Source organism: Neovison vison, chromosome 13 (assembly GCF_020171115.1).
Source record: "Neovison vison isolate M4711 chromosome 13, ASM_NN_V1, whole genome shotgun sequence".
Lineage (NCBI taxonomy): Eukaryota > Metazoa > Chordata > Mammalia > Carnivora > Mustelidae > Neogale > Neogale vison.
The window spans coordinates 52,785,130-52,810,583 of NC_058103.1; the positions used below are offsets into that span (position 1 = coordinate 52,785,130).

The 25,454-nt window shown below is 34.7% G+C and overlaps 1 non-coding gene across 1 annotated transcript; it reads left to right on the forward strand.

Moving 5' to 3' along the window:
* Nucleotides 1-1,483: 1,483 nt before the first annotated feature.
* LOC122894915 lies at nucleotides 1,484-1,586 on the forward strand. Its single transcript, XR_006381912.1, has one exon. It is a non-coding gene; the product is annotated as a U6 spliceosomal RNA (small nuclear RNA).
* The last annotated feature ends 23,868 nt before the right edge of the window (nucleotides 1,587-25,454 follow it).

A 25,454-nucleotide genomic window follows, 5' to 3' on the forward strand; every position in this document is an offset into this window, starting at 1 on the left:
CCCTGATCATAGCTCCTGAGAAGAAAATCATGAAATACTGTTCAGATTCTATTAAAATTCATTGAAAATATTCTATATCAAGTTATATACTAGAAAGTTTACATATATCATTTTGTTTGATCCTCATTACAAGTAAGAAGAGTAAAATGTACAGATAACAGGTAAATGTCCTTGGATTACTATGTCAATAACTACAAATCCAAAACTGAAGCCCAGATCTTCTAAATTCTTTGTGATTTTCATCACAGCCGTGGCTTCCTAAGTAGGGTCTATGCACCCAAGAAGTATACAAGATTATCTACTAGCATGAAAAGAAATTTCTAAAAGTTCTATTTATGTGCATTATAAATAGAAATTTATAGTATAAATTCTATGCTATATATCATATATAATTTTAAATCTTATTTTTGCTTTATGACTTATAAATTATATGGGTATAGTAGAACAAGTATATAACTTCTATATATTTTCATTGAGGAAATATAAGCAAAAATTGTTGATGGGGATCATAGTCAAAAACTACCCTATACCACACTGCTTTCTATGACATTTCATTCTATTCAAAACACACAATATACACACATCCACACACAGAATTGAAGGAAGAAACTTTATAAGATCTTTGTCTACAGCCAGCAGATGCTAAAACTTGACACAAACAGACCTTGGTCTGCTCCTCATAGATGTAAGCTAGGAAATACTCCACGTGAAGGCCCTAACTCTAGACCTTTATTCTGGGAACATTCAATCATAAGTACCTATAGTCCAGGCTACCACACTTTCACCAACTTAGATTTCTAGCTTCTCCATTAATAAGTCAAAAATGGTTTAAAAAGGGCTGGCTGGGACTCCAATAAACACGATGTATGATACCAGAAATAAAAGAAAGTTTAAAGAAATAGAAGAACACTTACTTGAGATATTTCAGAAGTCTTTCCAAGTCTCCTATCAAACTAATTGGAAACAAATTCCAAAGTTAAAGTTAAAAGTATTGAGAATCAGTAGGAGATTTTCAGAACCTTTTAAAAACATTCCAGTATAAACATAGCAGCTGATTAAAGCCAGTTCCTTAAGCCCTACTTGTTAAAAACAAAAATGGCCAGTCACAAAGCAGAACCCAAGTAAATGACAAGAAATCAATTTAAAGGAAGTGAAAAAGGCAGAAGAATATTATCAGAAAAAAATTAAATATATATGAAGGAAAAAGTAAAATCTTATGTCAGTTCAAACTGAATAGCCTATTCATAATAGCAAACTCTTCCAAGGCTAAGAAAGGAGCTGTTGAGGGAAAGCCTCTCAGTTTAAGCCATCCTAAAATATAAGACCACAATTAATGCCAATAGCGTAAACAGGTAAGACATTGGAAAAGTTAAGAATAAAGAACAGTAGGCCAATTTGGGGATCCAACAAACCTCCAAAAATCTAATTATCACTTTATTATATCCACTGCTATCACAAGGCAAAAAAATAAAGCCAATAGTTCTTGCTTTGTCAGCATATATACTAAAACTGAAAAAACAAAAAAAAGATTACTATAACCTCTGTGCAAGGATGACATACAAATTCTTAAAATGTTTCATATTTTTATTATTTTTTTCAAAAAGGAATTCAAGAAGGATGAATCCAGAATGAATGGCTTAATTATATAGGGGCTAAGTGGGAACAGAGTGGAAGAGATTGTGGAAAGTGTGATGACTCTTTTCTGAATATATATTTATATATAGTTTTGACATTGACTGAATCATGTTGTTTTATGTACTCAAAAATAAAATTTAAAACACTGGGAAAATAAAACCTCAGAACAGAGGTTCTGAAGGAACAGAAATCATAATGTAATCATAATGTAACTACATCCCATTTTTTTTTAAGAAAGCATAACTACATTGAAGAGGAAAAATAGAATTAATGTGAGAAACTGCAACTGAAGCCAAAAAAAAAAAAAAACTGCGAACAAATAATAGTTAGAGGATCTATTTCTGATGGTAGTATGAGTTCATAATTCTGAAACTACCCTCCATGTATTGTAGAGCTGAGCAAATGATTAACTGAAGATTAAATAAACTAGATTTCTTACTGTCAGAGAAGGGAGTTACAAATATGGAAAAAAGAAGGCTAGAATGAATTCCATGGTGCTGAATTCCAATGAGAGTAATTAGTATAAACTCATGGGTTTAAACAGATGGATGAATAGATGACAGATAGATACATAGAGGATAGATAGAGAGATAATAGATAGATAGATGATAGATAGATAGATAGATGGTAGATAGATAAGAAAAGTGGATATAGGTATATTTATATTTTTAGCCATGCCTGTTGAGAGCCCAGAGGGAAAGACACCAGCAGCAATGAACACATCCTAAATCCTGATCTTGGCTTCTAAATACCATCTCTCATTAAAAGGAACTGGCCTCATGGGAAATATAGCTGACTCTTAGTGTTGCAGCAAGGAAAGTAAAAAGTGAACTTGGAACACCTTGTAGTTCCAGAAAGTAAAACTATACTAAAAAAAAAATCATGGAGGTAAGCCAAAAGGATGCACGTGCCAGTCTGAAGGGTTTCCACTCACTAAATATGAAATAAATCGAGTGTTCAAATAATGGCAGTAACAGAATATTCATAGGATAAAAAGAAATATATGAATATGTACTTCCATTTAAAAAAAAAACAAATGAATAAGTAAATTAATGGGAGAAGGGAAATGTTTCCTTGTATTACAACTAGCAAATGGAGAGAAAAATAAGTTATAAAATTACCATTTGGCAATTACAGCTTGTCTAAATATAGCCAATTGTCTTTCAGAAATCCTGATGAGGATAAACATCAAATTAGTGGCACCCAGATGGGTAGGATAACAAGAGCTACTTGTTTAGTAGATAAATCAGCAAGAGAATTGCTATGCAGTGTAAGAGCATTGCTTCTGTGGTGATCTCTGAAATATGGGCTTATACTTCATAACAGACACTTCTTCAGAATTTAATAACTTCTAATATGACATTGATCACTTTTCATTTTTCTATCAAATTACCTGAATGTCTCAGATCCCCTTTGCTTCTATAGCACCCTAAAATCATAAATCATGAGTCTACCATATGCTAAGTGTTTACCATTTTCCTTTTTCCAGTATGCAGGCTCAGCTCAAACTTATTAGTTTTGCCAGTTGGGAAAATAGAGCATTAGGGAATAGAGTTGATATGATGGCTGCACATTCTATGATGAATATTTGTCCTGAACAGTAAATATCTGCCATTTTCAAGAAAATGCCATTTATAAACAACACTGAATCAGGATTCATTAAAGGAGTATTTGTAAGCATAGTCCTAAACATACCTCCTGAGTTACAGCTAAAAAATTATGCAATATTTCCCTTTATCTGGAAGGATTAAGATTTATACAATGTTAAATTGTGATATGAGAAGCAAAAAGTAGGAAGACTTTGTAAGCAGTAGAATAAATGACAGCAAAATGATGAAAGTTGCCTAGAAGTAACAGAGACTGCACAGTACCATGGCTGAAATTACAAAGGAGATTGTAAATGCCATATGGGCATAGCCAAAGAGTCATTTGCTACCATGGTAATGGAGATCACTAAACTTTAAAGCATTTACTAGCCTCACAAGGGGTATCTGTTCTCTGGATAATACATTCTGCTGTTTCTGGTTAATGCTTCAAGGCAAATAGGGGGAGGAAATCTATTTAAAAAACTGATTGGGTTTCAAAAAATAAACAAATTAAGTCTGAGTTTGTATTTATTTAGCTTTGGCTAAGTCATATTTGAAGCTGATTTACATGAAATTTTCTAAACTATAATAATGGCATTTTATTTTTTCCAAAATAATTATTTTTACTTTGATTTAAGGAATTAGCAGGTGCTTTCATGCTATCATGCAGCTGCTGTCTAGAAAGGACATTGAAGAGATGATTCTCTGCCAAAAAGAGATGGAATACTTAATGGTCTAGGAGGAGCAGAATGATGAAAAGGAGGGATAATAAATACTGACCTGACCAGCCAGCCTGCTGACAGTAGTACAGACATAACTGTTATTGAAACAACTACTCAAGGTGCCATGATCCTGAAATGGCCACCTCACTTACACAGCAACCACAACAAAATCCTGTAGTATGGAAGTGAACACTTCTTATACACAATAACAAATCACTTTCTAGAAAATCCCCAAACAGGAAGCTCTATACTTATCTAGGGCCTAAATAATCTTACCAGCCCAAATAGCACTGCCTATCAGCAGCACTCAATACTGTGATTTCCTGACATGGGATAGGTGCTGTATCCCTCCCCCAAGCCTCAAACCTAGAGTTTAGCTTTTGCACTGGGTTAGATTCCCTGCTTAACTGTCTGTCTGGTCTAAGAATCTTTAATTTTGTTCTTTAACATAATAAAGGAAATAGCTTTGTGGAAGCTAAGATCAAACTAAAAGAAACATTTGTGATATATATCAGCTTTTACAATTTGTTGCGATTTCTTTTTTATTGTAAATAAATATATATTTTATGTTCATAATTTTTAATTATTTTTCTTTGAGGTAGTCTCCAAAACAGAATAAATTTCAGGTCTCAGAAAACCTGGAGCTGTTGTCTATAATTTTTGTACATTTGAAAGTGTTGGTTTGACATTGGTTTCCCATGGTGAAACCATGGTGAAATGGTGAGGATCTGGATTGTGAGATATTATTTTATCTGTGAGATCTTCCTGTGAGGACAACTTCTTAGAGCTGAATAGATAATATCTAGTCATACCCAATCGCTTCTGCTTTATAGTCCTAGGAAACTTATCTGGACGAATTAATATGTATGCCCTCTTTTATTTTTAAAGATTTATTTATTTATTTTGGGAGGGGAGAGAGAGAGAGCTCACATGCATCCATGTGATGCATGGAAGCATGGAAGTGAACACTTCTTGTACACAATAACAAATCACTTTCTAGAAAATCCCAAAACAGGAAGCTCTATACTTATCTTTGAAGGTTAAGATGCATGTGAGCCCACTCCTGACTGAGCCACCCAGACACCCCTAGGTCCTCTTTTTAAAAATCAAATGTATACCTTACTGTGCAGCCCTTTTTCATCTTGGCTACCAGACTTTTTCATAAAATATATCTAACTAGTTTATCTCAAAGGTCTATTCATATTATTCCTTTTATTCTACCTGCTTTGTTTAACCTGAGTTATCTCATTTTCTTTTAATAATATTATAACCTACCAACCCATCTTCCTGAATATTTGCAAAATTGAACCCCAGAATAAATAAACATTCCTCCAAATTCAAAATTGAAAAAATGGAGTCACTAATGGATTGGTTTTTATTTGCAGGCCAATTTCAAAGAGTTACCTTTATAATTAGTGTATTTGCAGGCCAATTTCAAAGAGTTACCTTTATAATTACCATGCATCTATCCATCCATCTTTGATAAATACATCTTAATGCCAATTATATATCAATTACCAAAAGTGAAAAGAATATTGTCCTAGCATTAGTCAAGAGATCAAGAGAACCTTTAAAAAGATATCCTTTCTAGGGGCGCCTGGGTGGCTCAGTGGATTAAAGCCTCAGTGGTTATGACTTCAGGGTCCTGAGATCAAGCCCCACATCGGGCTCTCTGCTCTGCGGGGAGCCTGCTTCCCCCTCACTCTCTGCCTGCCTCTCTGCCTACTTGTGATCTCTCTCTGTCTCTCTCTCTCTCAAATAAATAAATCAAATCTTTTATTTTTTAAAAAGATATCCTTTTTAAAATCTGTATCAACTGTAGAACACAATGCTGAGATTTGAACATAGTGACTACTCAATAAATATCAGTGGGTTTACTGTGATTTAATTTCAACCCAGAAAAATCATCTTACATCTAGAAATCCTTTATCTAAATCCTGGGTCTGCCACTTAGGAAAATCATTTGATACCTGTGTGTCTCCAGCTCTCCAATTTATAGAATAGGATGACAGTTCTCCTCTACCTACCTAGTGAGTTTTTTGTGAAATTTTGATGCTGAAATATCTGAACAAGTGCTGAGCCAAGGATGTGGTAGATTGACTATACATGGTCCCTCCTAATAATCTAGTGGGAAAGACAGAAATGCATGATGATAACTACCATGATGGAGGACACTGCATAGTACACTAAAGTGTCTACATCTGCCTTTGGAATCTGTGAGAGTTAAGAGAAATAGCTTTGAGGGGAGACTTGTAGTAAGAATCTAGCAGATCAAAAGGAAAGGCAGGGCATTCCAGGCAGAGGGAATAATTCCAGTAAAACATAGGGGTATGAGAATCTGTGACATGTTTACAAAGTTATACATAGTTCATAATTTGGGAAAGCATAAATGGAGAAAAGGTGAAGTAGAGCACAAATTAGAAAAGAAGTAGAAGACGATGGAAATGGAAAGGCAGACAAGGTAAGATCATAAAGAACCAAAACTGCACACTATGCGAGAGTTTGGATCCTACCAGTTGTGCCATGGGACACCACTCAAAGTTCTGGAGGAAGAAAGGAATATAGATTTTCTTATTAAAAAGACCTTTCTGGCCCCGGAGAGAAGCCCACATTGAAGAAACCAAGACTAGATTTAGGAAATATGATAATTCTTCTTCCAAATTTCCTAGCAGGCCCAATGACCAGTTAATCTTCTTTCCATGGTTCAAGCAAAGTTTACTGCCAGATTCACCCCAACTCTTGTCTGCCAGTGCCAGTACTTGCCTACTATTACTCTACCAGTGTTATGTACCTTCAATTATAATTTTCATCCCACTACAACATTAGGTTCTAAGACAAACTAAACAAGTTCAACATTAGGAAAAGCACACTGGTCTGATAAATTCACATATAACAATGGTGGTATTAGTAGTTCACATTTACTGAGTGTAGTGAAGTGTGATACATTATGCTAAGCATTTTATATGCATCATTTTATTTAACCTACAAAATAAATGTACAATTATAATGATGACTATTGTCGTGATTTTACAAAGGAGGGGGCAAGATTAGGGAACTTTCAAATCTGCTCAAGTTCACACACCAAGTAAATAGCTAAGTTCAACCTCTAACCTAGGAGTATCTGATACCAATACTCTTACCCACCATCCCATTTATGAAGCATAGAAATGACAAGATGGACATTGCCCCTAAGTATTTGGGTATTAAGGAAAACAGGGCTACATTTGTTTTTTGGTTGATTAAGCCAGAGGTGCCAAGGTAACATGCATTTCCTAAATTTTCCACCATTAACTGTATAATTAGGAAAAAAATAGCAAAAAGTTATTCATTTGCTAACTATGTTTATTCAAAATAAACATAATAAAAAACTGTATAGTATGATACAATCTAAAAATTGATTTCTTTTGGGGCACCTGGCTGGCTCAGTTCATAGAGCATGAGACTCTCAATTTCAGGATTGTGAGTTCATGTCCCACACTGAGTGTAGAGATTTCTTAAAAACAAAACAAAACAAAATCTTTAAAACAGTGCTGTCTTTTTATAGTATAAAACTGATCACTGAGTCACACTACCATGAAATTTTTATCAACGAAAAAGACACTGGCTTAGCTAATGGAACAAATGAAGGAAATGTGACTCAAAAAATCTAAAATTGTGAACATCAAATATTCATGTTGATTTAGGAAAAGAATAAGTATTTCTTAGTATTTATTTATATCTCAATGGTTCCAAAATTAAGGGGGATGTTGACAAAATTTTAGGCAAGAAAATAAAATCAATAAATGAGAACACCGTAACAAAGAAAACAGCATTTGTTCCCAGCAGATCTGAATCCCTACTTAACCCATGTTTAATTTAATATGAAAATGAAGTTGCAGTCTCTAAGAATATATAAAGACTAGATGCAGTATTCTAAGATGTTCACCCTATGGTCCCTAACCTGAGTGTACATACCTGTACAATCCTCTCCCCTTGAGTATGGGCTAGACTGTGAATATGATGGATTATACTCCTCTGATTAAGTGACCTAGTGTGATAAAAATGAAGGGATTTTTCATATTAATTAAGATCACAAATTCTTAATCTCACGAAACAAACTGTGGGTTGCTGGGGGCGGGGGGCTGGGAGAAGGGAGGTAGGGTTATGGATTTGGGGAGGGTATGTGCTTTTGGGTAAATTGGAAGGGGAGATGAACCATGAAAGACTATGGACTCTGAAAAACAATCTGAGGGGTTTGAAGTGGCGGGGGGGTGGGAGGTTGGGGTACCAGGTGGTGGGTATTATAGAGGGCACAGCTTGCATGGAGCACTGGGTGTGGTGAAAAAATAATGAATACTGTTTTTCTGAAAATAAATAAATTGGAAAAAAAATCACAAATTCGTTCATTTCAGGTTAAAAAAGAGACTATTCTGTATTGCAATAGCAATGTGATGGGACAGAAGGTAGTTACACTTGTGGTGAACATAGCATAATGTATAAACTTGTCAGATCACTAAGTTGCACAGCTGTAACACTGTGACAACTATACTCAAATAAAAAATAAAGAAGGAAAAACAAAAGGGAGATTATCTTTGATGGGCCTGACCTAATCAGATGAACCCTTTTAAAAAGACTAAAGCCTTCCGGAAAAAAAGAGATTTAAAACATGATAAACTCTTTTGCTGGCTTCAAAGCCAGCTGGCTTTGAAGTGACCCTCCAAGAACCATATAGCTAGTGTCTGAGAACATATTGTAAGAACTGAGAATAGTTCCTGACCAATCGCTAGCAAGAAATGGGGACCAGGGCCTCACAAAGGACCAACCTCAGGCTGACCAACACCTGACTGCAACCTTTCAAGATCCTGACCAAAAAAACCCAGCCCCCGTGCTCCCTGTCTTCTGACATATAAAACTGTAAGATCATAAATACACAAAAATTATTTTAAGCCACAATGTTAGGGGAATTTGTTATACAGCAATAGAAAACTAATAGACTAAGGCAGTATAAAGCCACTACATGCTAAACACATAAAAAACACTGGCTTCTGACATCATTATCCAACAAAACACAGAACTAATTGCCCTTGGGTAATCCAGAGAAAACTATGCACATAGAAGAATATACATTTCTAAACAACCCTTGCATACTCTGAGATTTTTATGTCTTGCACTTTCACCAATGCAATACAAAGACAATGCCTCAAGATTGAAATGATATGTGTAAACAGCAGAGGTGAAGTATGAATCACTTCAACAGCTCTTAAAAATCCACCTCTTACCACCAGAAGCATGACTCTTGTTTCTTTTTTACTATGAACCTCAGATTTCTAAAGGATTAAGTCTCTGTCTCAAGAACTAGGTAAAGACTAGAACTCAAGCCTGCCTATTCTTTTTCTCTTTAGCACAGAGACTTCATACACTTGGACTTATCACAAGTTTGTAAAGACCTGTTTTCTCTGCTTTTTCTCATACTGCAATGTCCTGGTACTGAGAATGAAGAAATTTCATGGTCATTGGGCAACAGAGCCAGAAAAACTAGATGCTATTCAGCTTTATATCCCTGGAGTTTGTATCTTCCTATCAACCATGTTTTATTTTTTAACATTAAAGATCTATCAGTGAGAGGTGTTGATAAATAGCATGTTTGTTCATGTTTGTTCTACCCTCACTCTTTCTCTCCCCCAACACCACCTGCACTGTATACACACACTTATTTAGATGATAATTTTGAGAAACAAGACTAAAGAAATGAAGGTATTATTTTTTTACCAGTATGAGAAATAGACTTATAGTCTGAATTCTGGCCAATATAAAAATGTTCCATAACTAAAAATTTAGTAGGTAGTTCTCCAGCTATAAGCAATCTATTTGCCATTTCAGAAGCTGAAATACTGAAACTCACCAGATGGATTACAGATGTGAATTGCTGCTGGGAGCACATACAGCAAAGAGCATTTTGAAGCTATTTCATTCACTGAGTAAGATCAATGCTGATCCCATTGAAAACCAGGATTGTTAACAGGTCAAGATTCCATAGGATAATTGGTTAGGAAACACAAAAAACATTCCTAAAATTACAGTAGCCCTTTAACTGTGAATTTATTCATTAACAGATTACTATAAATCTATGAAAGAACAATTGGAACCTGCATTTCAGGACAACCTGTAACTATCCTAGAATCACAAAGGTGAAAGTGTGTGCAGCCAAAAAAGTCACATTCCTTGGCATACTGCAAGAACATTATGGGTACATGTATACACATAAATATAAACAGGAGGTTATATTTATTTGTTTTCCATAGGAAACACCATTTTTTGCAATGTAGTAATGTGAAAACCTCCAATTATATCTAAACACCAGATTTTAAAACAGGGAAACCAAAAAATGGGCTAAAAGTGCTGTTTTATTTTATTATGAGAATATGAATTTTGGAATGCCTAGTAGAAAAGATGTAAGGAAAAGGAAAGAACAAAAGGAAGGAGGAAAGAGAGGAAGGAAGAAAGGGGGAGGGGAGAGAGAGAGAAAGAAGGGGACTGGAGAAAGGAAAGAAGGAAAGAAATAAGGACAGAAATCAGAAAGGAAAGAGGAAATAAAGGAAGGAAGAAAAGTAGAACTGTCAGATGAAATTATTTTGCAACCCAAATCTGCCTCATTCATTCAACAAAGACGCATTGTAAGATAGGCACTGCTTGTCACAAAGCAGCTGAAGACAAAATAAAAATACAGAATAAATATTTACAATAAAAATACACAAATAAATAATTGCAATGAAGTATGAAAAGGATCATAATACAAGTTTGAGCATAGCTATTAATTCTGTCTAGGGACTTATGTTCACTTTTCACAGATGATATTTTATCTGGCTCTCAAAGGGCTAACTAAAACAGCATTTGCTAAGGTGGAATGAAAGGGTCCAGGTATAAACTTAATACCCAAAAGAAATTCCAACTTTCTTAATTCTTTCCCTCTTAACATTCAACCAACTCCACATCCACCTCCCAAACTCATGTGTCATATCTTGCTCTTACAAGTTTCCCCCAGATGAGTGACACACATTTCTAGAAAGTAACTCCTTGAAAGATGCTATAGGATAAGGTAGAAGCCTACTGACCTATGTCGCATTGGAAGATAAAGAGGCTTTGAGCCTCTTTGAACCAGACACAGAATTTGTCATTTTATGACAATTGAGACTATCTAAAGGAAGGTATCAGGAAAGCCAAGTAGGTATAAGACTGTTGGGGAATTGAAAATCTTCTCAGAATAGTATTTGGTAATGGCACCATACAGCATGGGGTATACACACACAAGCTATACATGATTTTTTGTTTGTGTTATTCAATGAGACGGTTAGCGATTATAGAGAAAAAATTATTAGTGAATTAGACCGTAGATAAATAGGAATAATCCAAACCAAAGCACACAGAAAAAAATAAGACTGATGAAAAATAGCTCCTAAAACTATAATTGGATTACATACATAAGGTCCACTCATCATTTTTATTCTGAATATTACCCAGTGCAGTAAGATGGGGAAAATAAGAAGTAATATCCAGTGCAGTAAGATGGGGTAAAAAGACAATATAGCTTGTACAGGATTAAACACAACTCTTTATTTACAGATAACATGATTATATATGTCAAATGTTCATTTATATATTGTCTATGGCTGCTTCTATGCTACTGTGGTACAGCTGAGTAGTTCTGATGGAGACCAAATGACCTGTAAAGTTGAAAATATTTACTCTTTGACCCTATTCAGAGAGGAAAAAAAAAAAAAAACTACCTCTGATGTAGAAAATTTTGAAGAATCTCTAAATAAGCTATTAGAACTAATAAGTGAATAAATTAAAATAGCATGATGCAAGAACAATATTTTAAAAATCTATTCTTATTCTACATACTACCAATATGAAAATAAAATTTAAGAATTGCATCTATAATGAAATAAAATATATAATTTGGGATAAATTTAAGAGAAAATGTGGAAGATCTGTACACTGAAAACTACAAAATATTGCTGAGAAATACTGCAGAAAACTTAAGTAAATGGAGATATATAACATCTTAATGTGAAAAAGTTGTGAATTACCTTCAAAATGAAGTATAGTTTCAATGTAATCCCAATCAAAATCTGAGCAAGAGTTTTTGGTAGAAATTGACCAGATGGTTTTGAAAATCTGTAGGAAAGCAATTTGTTGATGGAGTCTTTCAGGTTTTCTACATAGAGTATCATGTTTTCTGCAAATAGTGAAAGGTCGACTCCCTCCTTGTTGATTTAGATGCCTTTTATTGCTTTTTGTTGTCTGAGTGCTGTGCCTAGGACTTCCAGTACTATGTTAAGTATTAGTGGTGAGAATGGATATCCTTGCCTTTTCCAGACCTCAGTTTTGCCCCACTGAGGATGACATTAGCTGTGCACAGAGGAAAAGCACTCAGTTTTGCCCCATTGAGGATGACATTAGCTGTGCATCTTCTACCTGTGGCCTTTATGATGTTGAGGTATGTTCCTTCTATCCCTACTTTGTTGAGGATTTTACCCTAGAATAGAAAAAAAAAGTTTTTTCAAGTAGAACAAAGTTAGAAAATTTATACAATCTGAGTTTAAGATTATTATAAAGCAAGTAAATGAAGACAGTATGGTATTGGCATAAGAAAGACATAAGTATCAGTGGAACAGAATGAGGACTCCAGAAATAGATCTACACTCATATGGCCAATTGGTATTTGACAGTGTTACAGTAATCTGTTGTGGAAAGCAACTTTTCAGAGAAATGGTAGTGGGATAACTGAATACTTCTATGGAAAAAAATAATAACTTTGATCTTTATCTCACACTATTCATAAGAAATAATTCAAAAGGGATAGTAGACCTAAACATAAGAACTGAACTATAAAACTTCTGGAAGAAAAATGAGAGAAAATCTTTTTGATCTTGGATTAGGCAAAAAATTCTTAGATAAGACAAGAAACCACAAAAAAGAAGAGAAAAAAAAGAATATTTGATTTCATCAAAATTAAAAATGTGTGCTCTTTAAAAGACACTGCTCTGAAAGTGAAAAGACGAGACACAGATTGAGAGAAAATATTTGCAAACCACATCACAGAAAAGGACTTGATTCCAAAATATAGAACTTAAACTCAAGACAAACATTGAATTAAAAATTGGGTCAAAAAAGATATAGAAAAAGTCACAAGCACAAGATGTTCAGCATCATGTCATTAAAGAAATGCAAATTGAAACTACAATGAGAGTATTACACACACACTGGAATGGCTAAAATTTTTAAAAACTGAGCAAACTAAGAGATGAGGAGAATGTTGAATATATTAGTTTGCTAGGGTAGCTATAACAAAGCACTACAAACTGTGTGGCTTAAACAGAAATTTACTATCTCACAGTTCTGGAGGCTAGAACAGGGCTCTGGGATTAAGGTGTCAGCAGGATTAGTTTCTTCTGAGAGCCATGAAAGAGAGTATGTTCCATGCCTTTCCCCTAACTTCAGGTGGTTTGCTGTCCATCTTTGGCATTCCCCAGCATATAGAAACATCACCCCAATCCATGTCTTTATCCTCGCATAATATTTTTCCTGTGTGCCTCTGTGGTCAAATTTCCTTTTTTTTTAAGGACATCAGTCACATTGAATTAGGGCCCACTATAATGACCTCATCTTAACTAATACATCTTCCATAACCTTATTCCTAAATAAGGTCACATTGTGTGGGTTAGAAACTCAACATATGAATCTTGAGAGAACACAATTCAACCCATAACATAGAGCAACGAAAAGTCTCACGTACAGAGGGCTCCAAGATGGCAGAAAGATGGGAGACCTAAATTTTACCTGGTCCCAGGAATTCAGCTAGGTAATTATCAAACCACTCTGAACACCTGTAAACGCAACAGGAGTTAGAAGAAAAGAATAGCAGCAACTCTATGAACAGAGAAATGACCAGTTCCTGGAAGTCATATTCTATCCCTTTATTTTTTCTTTAAAATTTTGAGATGCAGATTCTTCAAACAGACCAAAATATACCATAAATCTAGTACATGACCTTGTTCTATTCACCCATCTGATCACATGCTTTCCTTTTTCTTTTATTTTTTTAATTTTTCTTCATTCTTCTTTCAACCAACTTTCCTTTCTCAACCAACTTATCTTAATTCTTTTTTAAAAATATTTTTAAATTTTTATTTGTATGGTCATATTCCAACCTTTCATTGTATCTACCATTATTTGTGTGTGTATGTGTGTGTGTGTGTGTGTGTATTCACACACACACACACATGCACGCGTGCTTTTTTCTTTCTTTAAAACTGTGGGAGGCAGTTTCTTCTAACATATCAAAATACACCCAAAATCTAGTGTGTGGCTCTGTTTTATTAATCAGTCTGATCATATTCTTCTCCCCTGTTCCATCATTTTGGGTCTCTTCTGATTTTTTTAGTGTATATTCTTCTGAGGTCATTGTTAGCATTTTATTCTTTTATTCCTCTATTCTTTCAGGACAAAATGACAACACAGAAAAAACTCACCTCAGAAAGAATAACAAGAGGCAGTACCAACTGTCAGGGAACTAATAAACATGGGCATTAGTAAGATATTGGAACCAGACTTCAGAATAACAATGTTAAAGATATTAGCTGGGCTTGAAAGAAAGCGGAGAACATACTAGACAATCCCTTTTTGGAGAAATAAAAACTAACCAAATCAAAATAAAAAAGGCTATTAATTTGGTGCAATCAAAAATGGGAGGCTCTAACTGCTAGCATAAATGAGGCAGAAGAGAGAATTAGTGATATAGAATAACAATTGAGGGAGAAAAAGGAGGTGAGAAAAGAGAGAAAAACAACTAATGGATCACAAGGGGAGAATGTGAGAGATAAGTGATACCATAAAACAAAAATAACATTAGAATAATTGGGATCCCAGGAAAAGAAAGAAAGAGAGAGAGGGCAGAAGGTATATTAGAGAAAATTATAGCAGACAACTTCCCTAATTTGGGGAAGGAAACAGGCATCAAAATCCAGGCGGCACAGAGAACCTCCCTCAAAATCAGTAAAAATAGGTCAACACCCCAACATTTAACAGTAAAACTTTTTTTTTTTAACAGTAAAACTTACAAATCTCAGAGAAAAAGAGCAAATCCTGAAAGCAGCTCAGGACAAGGGGTCTGTGACCTACAATAGTAGAAATACTAGATTGGCAACAGAACTATCCACAGAGACCCAGCAGGCCAGAAAAGACTGGCATGATATATTCAGGGTACTAAACAAGAAAAATATCCAGCCAAGAATACTATATCTTGCTAGGCTGTCATTGAAAATAGGAGAAATAAAAAGCTTCCATGACAAACAGAAACAAAAAGAATGTATGGTCACCAAACCAGCCCCACAAGAAATATTGAAAGGGGTCCTCTCAGCAGAGAGAACCTAAAAGTAACACAGATCTGAAAGGAACAGAGACAATATACAGTTATAGTTACTTTACAGGGAATACAATGGCACTAAATTCATATATTTCAATAGTTACCCTGAATGTAAATATGCTAAACTCCCCAATCAGAAGACACAGAGTATCAGATTGGATAGATAAAAAAAAAAAAAAAAACAAGACCCATCAATACACTGTTTGCAAGAAACTCATTTTAGACCCAGTCACCTCCAGATTTAGAGTGAGGAGGTAGAAAATATTTTACCATGCTAATGGATATCAAAAGAAAGCTGGGGTGACAATCCTTCTATCAGATAAATTAGATTTTAACCAAACACTATAAGAGATGAAGAAGGACACTATATCATATTTAAAGGGTTTCTCCAATAAGAAGATCTACCAATTATAAATAGTTATGCCTCCAATATGGAGCAGCCAAGTACATAAACCAATTAATAACAAAATCAAAGAAACACATTGAGAATAATACAAAAAATATTAGGGGGCTTTAACACCCCACCACCCACTGAAATGGACAGATCATCCAAGCAAAAGAGCAACAAGGAAATAAAGGCCTTAAATGACACACTGGACCAGATGGACATCACAGATATATTCAGAACATTCCATCCCAAAGCAACAAAATATATATGCTTCTCTAGTGCACATGGAACATCCTCCAGAATAGAGCACATCCTGGGTCACAAAGCAGGCCTCAACTGTATGAAAAGATTGGGATTATTCCCTGAATATTTTCAGACCACAAGGCTCTGAAGCTAGAACTCAATCACAAGAGGAAAGTTAGAAAGAACTCAAATACATGGAGGCTAAAGAGCATCCTGCTAAAGAATGAATGGGTCAACCAGGAAATTAAAGAAGAATTGAAAAAAAGTTATGGAAACAAAAATGAAAACACAACTGTTCAAAATCTGTGGGACACAGCAAACATGGTTCTGAGAAGAAGGTATATAGCAATATAAACCTTTCTCAAGAAACAAGAAATGTCTCAAATACACAACCTAACCCTACACCTAAAGGAACTGGAGAAGGAACAGCAAAGAAAGCTTAAACCCAGCAGGAGAAGAGAAATAATAAAGATCAGAGCAGAAATCAGTGAAATAGAAACCAAAATAACAGTAGAAAAGATCAATAAAACTAGGAGCTGGTTCTTTGGGAGAATTAATAATATTGATAAAGCCCTGGCCAGATTTACTGAAAAAAAGAGAGAGAGAGAGAAAGGACCCAAATAAATAAAATCATGAATGAAAGAAGAGAGATCACAATATCAAAGAAATACAAACAATTATAAGAACCTATTATGAGCAACTATATGCCAGCAAATTTGACAATCTGGAAGAAACAGATGTATTCCTAGAGACATCATCTAAACTACCAAAACTAAACCAGGAAGAAAAAGGAAACAGGAACAGACCTATAACCAGTAAGGAGATCAAAGCAGTCATCAAAGTGGGAGGTTGGGGTACCAGGTGGTGGGTATTATAGAGGGCACGGCTTGCATGGAGCACTGGGTGTGGTGAAAAAATAATGAATAGTTTTTCTGAAAATAAATAAATTGGAGAAAAAAAAAAGAAACTCTTAACTAAAATAGATATGTTATTCAGTGTCTGAAATAAAAAAAAACACAAACAAAAAAAAAACTCTCCCAACAAACAAGAGCCCAAGGCCAGACAGCTTCCCAGGAGAATTCTACCAAACATTTAAAGAAGAATGAATACCTATTCTTCTGAACCTGTTCCAAAAAATAGAGAAGGAAAACTTCCAAACCCATTTTATGAGGTCAGCTTTACCTTGATTCCAAAACCAAAAGCCCTTCAAAAAGGAGATTTACAGACCAATATCCCTGATGAACATGGAGGGCGCCTGGGTGGCTCAGTGGGTTAAAGCCTCTGCCTTCGGCTCAGGTCATGATCCCAGGGTCCTGGGATCGAGCCCCGAATCGGGCTCTCTGCTCAGCAGGGGGCCTGCTTACTCATCTCTCTCTGCCTGCCTCTCTGTCTACGTCAGATCTCTGCCTGTCAAATAAATAAATAAAATCTTTTAAAAAAAAATTCTCACCAAATTACTAGTTAATAGGGTTGAACAGTACATTAAAAGGATTATTCACCATGACCAGGATTTATTCCTGGGCTGCAAGATTGGTTCAAAAATCACACATCAATGTGATACAATACATTAATAAAAGAAAGAGCAAGCACCATATGATATTCTCAATAGATGCCGAAAAAAACATTTGACAAAGTACAATTTCCTTTCTTGTTTAAGACTCTTCACAGTATAGGTTTAGAGGGTACCTCAATATCATCAGAGCCATCTATGAAAAACCCACAGCGAATACCATTCTCAATCGGGGAAACTGAGAGCTTCTCCCCTAAGGTCAGGAACATGGCAGGGATGTCCACTATCATCCCTGCTATTCAAAATATTACTGCAAGTCTAGCCTCAGTGATCAGACAACCAAAAAAATTAAAGGCATCTGAATCAGCAAAGAAGTCAAACCCTTACTCTTTGCAGATGATATGATACTTTATATGGAAAACCCATAAGACTCCTCTCCAAAACTATTAGAACTCATACAGAAATTCAGTAGTGTCAGGATATAAAATCAATGCACAGAAATGAGTTGCATTTCTATACACAAATAACAAAACAGAAGAAAGAGAAATTAAGGAGTTGATCCCATTGATGATTGCACCCAAAACCATAAGATACCTAGCAATAAACCTAACCAAAGAGGCAAAGAACCTGTATTCAGAAAACTATAGAATACTCATGAAACAAATTGAAGAAGACATAAAGAAAGGGAGAAACATTCCATGCTCATGGATTGGAAGAACAAATATTGTGAAAATGTCTATGCTTCCTAGAGCAATCTACACATTTAAAACAATCCCCATCAAAATACCATCAACTTTTTTCAAAGAAATGGAACAAATAATCTTAAAATTTATATGGAACCAGAAAAGACTCCAATTAGCCAGAGGAATGTTGAAAAAGAAAGCCAATACAAACATATATAACATGTATCAAGCAGTGTACTGCAGTGGAACAAGAACAGGTTTTTTAATCTGGACACATCCAGGAACATAGTTCAGTTCTTCTATTCTGTTTCTGAGCTGAGTACTCTCTGATCCTCAATTTCCTCAACTGTAAAACATACTTCATAGTATGGCCTCATAAGTCCCAGCAAAAGTTCTATTACAAAGCACCTGATATTATCCCCTATGTAGTCACATAATTAAACTGAGGCTCCTTAGAAATACCCATACTGGAGTAATATTTTATATAGTCAGCTTGTTGGATAATGATATAATTTGTGATGACAATTATTCAGAGATGGCATTGGGACCTGGATTTTCTTAAGTAATCACTTAGTATAATCTCTGTGGTAAACTTAAAGATAAGTTTATAATTGCATCATTAGAATTCCATTTGGCCACAAAAGAAATCCTCTCTGGCAAATAGCCTTTAACACATATGAGTACTTAAGAAGACAGAATATGACTACAGCTATCTACTAAATTAATGATATGTTTCAATTGCATTTACTTATCTGGTGGAGATAAAAATAATTATACAATATTGGCATCTAACCAACAATTAATTATCCTATTAGTTCCAATTCTTTAGCCCTCCTTGCATTCACAGCCTTTGTCATTTGACTTTTGACCTCTTATCAAAAGGTGTGGTTTCTTCTTATGTTGTACACAAAAACTCAAAATGGATTGAAGACCTAAATGTGAGACGTGAAACCATAACTCTCCTAAAAGGAAACATAGGCAATAAAATCTTGGACATTGGCCTTAGCAGCATTATTTATGGATATGTCACCTCAGGTAAGGAAAATAAAAGCAAAAACAAACTTGAGGGACAACATCAAAATAAAAAGCTTTTACATAGTAAAGGAAACCATTGACAAAACAAAAAGATAACCTACTGAAGGAGAATATATTTGCAAATGATATATCTAATAATATCAAAATATATAAAGAACTTGTACAACCCAACACCAAAAAAACTAACAATCCAATTACAATATGGGTGGAAGACTTAAAGAGACATTTTTCCAAAGAAGACATATAGATAGCCAACACTCATAAAAAGATACCCAGCATCATTAATTATCAGGGAAATGCAAATCAAAACAAAAATGAGATATTACTTCCTACTATTCAGATATGGTTAGAATAAAAAAGACATGAAGTAACAAGTGTTGGTGAAGATGTGGAAAAAAGGAAACTCTTGTGCACTGTTAGTGGGAATATAAATTGGTGCAGTCATTATGCAAAACAGTATGGAGTTTCCTCAAAAGAATTGAAAATAGAACTGCCATATGGTCCAGTAATTAAACTACTGGGTATTTCCCAGAGAAAATGAAAGCACTAATTTGGAAATGTATTATGCACCCTTATGTTTATTGTAGCATTACTTAAACAGCCAAGAAGATACAGCATATATTTACAATGAAATATCACTCATCCATAAAAAAAAGAATGAAATCTTGCCATTAGTGACAGCATGGATCAACCTAGAGGGTTTTATGTTAACTGAAATAAGTGAGACAAAGAAATACAAATACCTTAGGAGTTCACTTGTATGTGGAATCTAGGAAAAAAAAAAAAAGAACAAATAAAAAACCAGACTTTTAAATACAGAGAACAAACTGGCAGTGGCCAGAGGGGAGGCAAGTGGAATGGATGAAAGAGGTGAAGGGGATTTAAGAGGCATAAACTCATGGCTTTAAATAAACAAGTCATGGAGGTGAAAAGTACAGCATAGGGAATACACTCAATAGTATTGTAATAATATTGAATAGTAACAGATGGTTAGTACATGTATCATGGTGAGCACTGAGTAATATGTATAATTTTTGAATCACTATGTTTTTATACATCTGAAACTAATATGACACTGTCAATTATACTTTAATAATATTTTTTAAGAGTTGATTTTATTTTTACCCTTTGATTCTGAGCATGACTGTCATTTCCTTTGGCAAATGAGATTGTAAAAGACATTATATAAGTGAGATTTGTAAAAACACTTGTTTGTGTTTTCATGTCCCTGATATAATCATAAAAATAGGCATCAGTCAACCTACAGATAGAATACAAACATATGATCAGAATTGATCTCCACCTGTCATCCCAGACAGGCCAGTCTAGATCAGCCAAAGGCAGCTGACACCCCAGTGAGCAAGCCAAACTAAGATCAACAAAGCTGTCTAACCAACCACCCCCCACACTGTAAGAGCAATGAAAGCTTATCGTGTGCCACTGAGGTTTAAAGAGTGTTTTTTACCTAAGATTACTGCAGTAGTAGATAAACTTTGAACAGTATTCTGGAAATAGTCTTTCACCCATTTCATCCTTAAAGTGTATTCCATCTTAATTTTGTTTTGGGAAAAGAAAGGCAATCTTTGTTTTTTAATAAGGAATAGTGGGCTCCCTGTGTGGCTCAGACAGTTAAGCCTCCAACTCTTGGTTTTGGCTCAGGTCCTGATCTTAAGGGTCATGAGATCGAGCCTCCATTCAACTCCCCGCTTAGCAGCGGTCTGCTTGGATAGTCTCTCCTTCTGCCCCTTACCAAAGATAAGATTTTAAGAAGGAACCATGGCCTAATTACTCAGCAAATGAGATACTAATTGTTACTGATAGAAGCTCCTCTGTTCTTAGACGTACAGACTCCTTTAAGAAAACATTAATATCTCCACATTCATTTTTGCAACTCATTTCCCAGACCTCTACTTTCTTTCTCGCATACTCTCATAAAGGTAGATCTGTCTCCATTTTTCAAGAAAGTATATTATAAAGTTTTGTCACATACAAAATATTTAAACCCAAATTCCATAGATATTCAGGAGACAACAGGCATTAGAACCTAGAGTTGGATTTCCTATACTTAAAATCCTACTTCTGTCACTTACTAATTGCATAACCTTGTACCAGTCATTTAACAACCATACAACATTAAGAAATAATCATAAATCCAAAAAAAAAAAAAAAAAGAAAGAAAGAGTCAGTGGATGGGGTGCCTGGGTGGATCAGTCCTTAAGCGTCTGCTTTTAGCTCAGGTCATGATTTCAGGGTCCTGAGATCCACCCCCTTATCAGGCTCCCTGATCAGTGGGGAGCCTGCTTCTCCCTCTCCCAGACCCCCTTCTTGTGTTCCGAACTCTCTTGCTGTGTCTCTGTCAAATAAATAAATTAAAAATCTAAAAAAAGAAAAGAATGAGTGGAAAGGAAAAATAATCATTAAAAAAATTATATCATTGGCATCATCAGGTTGCTAGGGGAATTAACTTCATGTAAAGTGCTGAAATAATGCTTCATTCATTGGAAACTGGAGATAAATATAAGCTCCTACTCTGATGATAGCACAGCACTCTACCAGAACTTCCACAAGATAGGACTATACATTACTCTTTGCAGGACAGTTATTAGGGAATATGCTAAAAATGAATGTGTATGTATATATACATACACACAACATAAAATGTTCACCCTATAACAGTGAAAAATGGTCAATACCATAAAAGAACACCAATAAAGTTTGTTTAAACAAATGATGCTACATCCATTCAATGGAATAATATGCACTTATTAAAAATTAAATTGTTAAGGTTATTTATTTTTGAAACTATCCACAATATGTTTTTAACTAATGACTCAAATTATCAAATTGAAGAGAACAATTCAATTTAAAAATGTATTATAGGAAAACAACTTGGAAAGGGAAACACTAAGTAGTGAGATCTTCTTTGTGACTTTATAGTTTCCAAATTTCCAATAATGAAAATGCATTACTTTTATACTCCTATTATTTATCTACCAATTTATGTTTTAAATTTTATTCAAAAGATTTCCTCTAAAATTTTCCTATAATTTATGTAAATCCAATTATATCCAATTCTACATATTTTCTTTGTCTACATTCCCAAAGAAGTTCTCAAATCATCATCTTTAAAATACTTTGCTCAAGGGTGCCTGGGTGGCTCAGTGGGAAGCCTCTGCCTTCGGCTCAGGTCAAGATCTCAGGGTCCTGGGATCAAGCCCCACATCAGGTTCTCTGCTCAGCAGGGAGCCTGCTTCCTCCTCTCTCTCTGCCTGCCTCTCTGCCTACTTGTAATGTCTCTGTCAAATAAATAAAATATTTTTAAATAAATAAAATGCTTTGCTCAATAAAATCAAGTGAGTAAAAGATTCATAGGTTTTGGTGATTTTACTTCATTTATGAATTTCTACACCAAAGACTTAACCTCTGAACTTTTAGGGAGTGAAAAATATATTATAAACACAAGGGAATATTATTTAAATGCATGAGGAAATTGGCCAAAGTTTTTTTACTTTATTTCTTAGTTCTAAGATCTGCAATAAATTTTTATAATTGTATCCACCATATTCTTATCTCCAATTTAGACATTTGTCAAGTTTTTTTATAGACATGTAAGAACTACAGTATTATAAAACTGATCACTATACATAATGACCAGTCTTCAGGTTAAATAAGAGAAGTAAAAAATTTGACTGAAAAACAGTCCTGAGAATATTAAGGAAAGTCAGGGGCATCTCACTATGTTATGATGCAATTGTTTTGTTATTATCCTGTCATCCCACTATTTTGAGTTGATTTAAGACAAGAAGTAATTGAACACCATTGTAATGCTCTTCTTATGTATTTTCTCTTTAAGCAGAAATACTAGAAGGCTCCTGAGAAAGCACAGGCATTCAAGATTTACAACTCAATTCCTCTAACTGAAAATTTGAGTAAATAGCAACACTTATTTTTGTTTCTTGGAGACTTTATAATGGAGAACTGTATTATATGCCTCAGATCAAGCATACTAATAAGCCAACTAAATAAATATCATTGCAGACAATTTTCTCAAGCTTCTGCCCTATTCAAATAGCCATAAATCAAAGTTCACACCCAATTGCAAAAAAGCACTTGACTTTGGTGAAGTGAAAAGAAAACCAACCAGGCAAGGTTGAAAAATTCTGAGTTTGCCGTCTTCTAGCAATTAGTGATAAACAATAAGTGAAACATCCTCTCTTAGGACTGAAACTAAAAAAAAACTTCTTGTTATTTATTGATCTTATTTTTATTTTGATCATTATTTTTTAAATTGCTTTGATTACTGCCAGAGTGGCAACTCATCAGAAGAGTAATATACATTTTAGTCTGTTGTTTCTCTGCATGCACCTCACTAATAGTTTCCTAAATCCACAGGGATAAAGTGAGGTAAATGTATAATAAAAGTAATTTTGTCCTTAATTTACATCCTTCAGCTAGCTGAGACTGAACTCCATTGATCTTCCTTAATCGCTTGGGAAGAATGCTCAATAAAGCTTACCCTCCTCTTGACTTAAATAACATCAATTGCTTTAATTAGCAAACATTGCAAATACTCTTCCTATTTATACACCAGATAGTCATACCCTCTCTGATTCCCACAAATTTGGCATTGATAAGTAACCTGTGCAACGTTTAGTGATTTTAGTTACTCAAGTAAAAAGGGTGTGATACAAACTCTTCTGCATCTTGAAATTTTAAGTTAAATTGGATCTTGTTCCAAGAAATACAATTATGGATGATCTATACCCTGTGTCCCAAATTCACACTCTGAAAATGCTAAATATGTCTCCTTCAAAGAAATCATGTTTGCTCGCTTTTTGAGGAAAAAAATAACTGGCCACTTTAAAAATATTCTGGTCCAATGAGATGCATTATGTTTTGTAAAAGATAATCTGTTATAGAGGAAAAACATTACTTCAATTTTCAGCTACTCACAGTCTGTGTGACAATGTACAAGTCACTTTCCTTCTCTGATCTCAATTTCTGCATTAAATTATCTGCTTAAAGGCAGCAGGATAGAGTATCTTGATGTGCCATATAACTCTAGAAGTCCTAGTATACATTCCCTGAGACTGTAATTAGGGCCAAGAGAATAATGAAATGATCAGTAGTTTTGTAGAGTCATTTCCACAGCAGTATCATTTTCTGTTTATCTCACTCAAGTTTCTCAACCTCTTATGTGATAAACAGGCTTGTATTAGCTACTTCTGCCAGATAAAGAAACTGAGATTCAAAGAGGTTAATGCCTTCTCCAAGATCACAGGCCTAATAAACTGAGCCAATAGGAACAACTCCTGAGTCTTTTGCTCTAACACTCTTTCCACTGTATCACATTTTTCTTATACAGGTCTGATATTCAGATTTCTGCAATTGCATTTTCAAATGCATTCTGTAAGCTTTTGAGAAAAGCATCCCTTTCCAATTTTACTTGGCAGAGCTAAGTTTACAAACCTTAACATTAAATTGAACGATGCAAGAGTACGTCCCAGGTTTATGAGCGACATCAAAGAAAAATTTTCCTAGGCTTCCTATAGTTCTTAAAATCCACAAACACAGATGGTCCTCATGCAGATAACTGAAAGTCAGCTGCTTACAGTTGAAATATGATGTCATGGCTTAAAGAACCTCTTTTCTGCCACCTTTCCTGTCTACCATCTGAGAAGATGCTTCATGAACATAGCAACGGTATCAGAAGAGCCAACTAAAAGACTTCAAACCAGTTAAAACATTTGATAATGGAGGAGCTAACTCAAGAAATAGCTAACTAGAATAAATATGAAGGAAAATTATATAAAATGTGAATAAGAAGCTACCAATTTTTAAATACCCAGTGTATCTTCTCCTAGCAGGATTTAAGTTCTTTTATACCACTAACACAGATACTTATAAGTATAACTAGCTTTTTTAGATTGGATTATTATGCCATACAACATTTTTTCTGTGAGGAAAAAGTATTCTAACTCCTAAGCCATTATCTCCTAAATAATCTTGAAACATACCCTATTTACAAATTGGCAATAGTCCATATTCTGACTTATACTGGTCACTAAAATCACATCTACACTGTAAGCACCCATCTGGATATAACAGTTACTGCTCTATTCTACTAGACTTTCTACAATGCTTATCAAAGTTCTCAGTCTACAGCACATGTTTAAAAAATGCTGTTAACTGATGAAAAAGCAAAGAGATTCTGCAAATATAAATACAGTCATAGGAAAACTTAT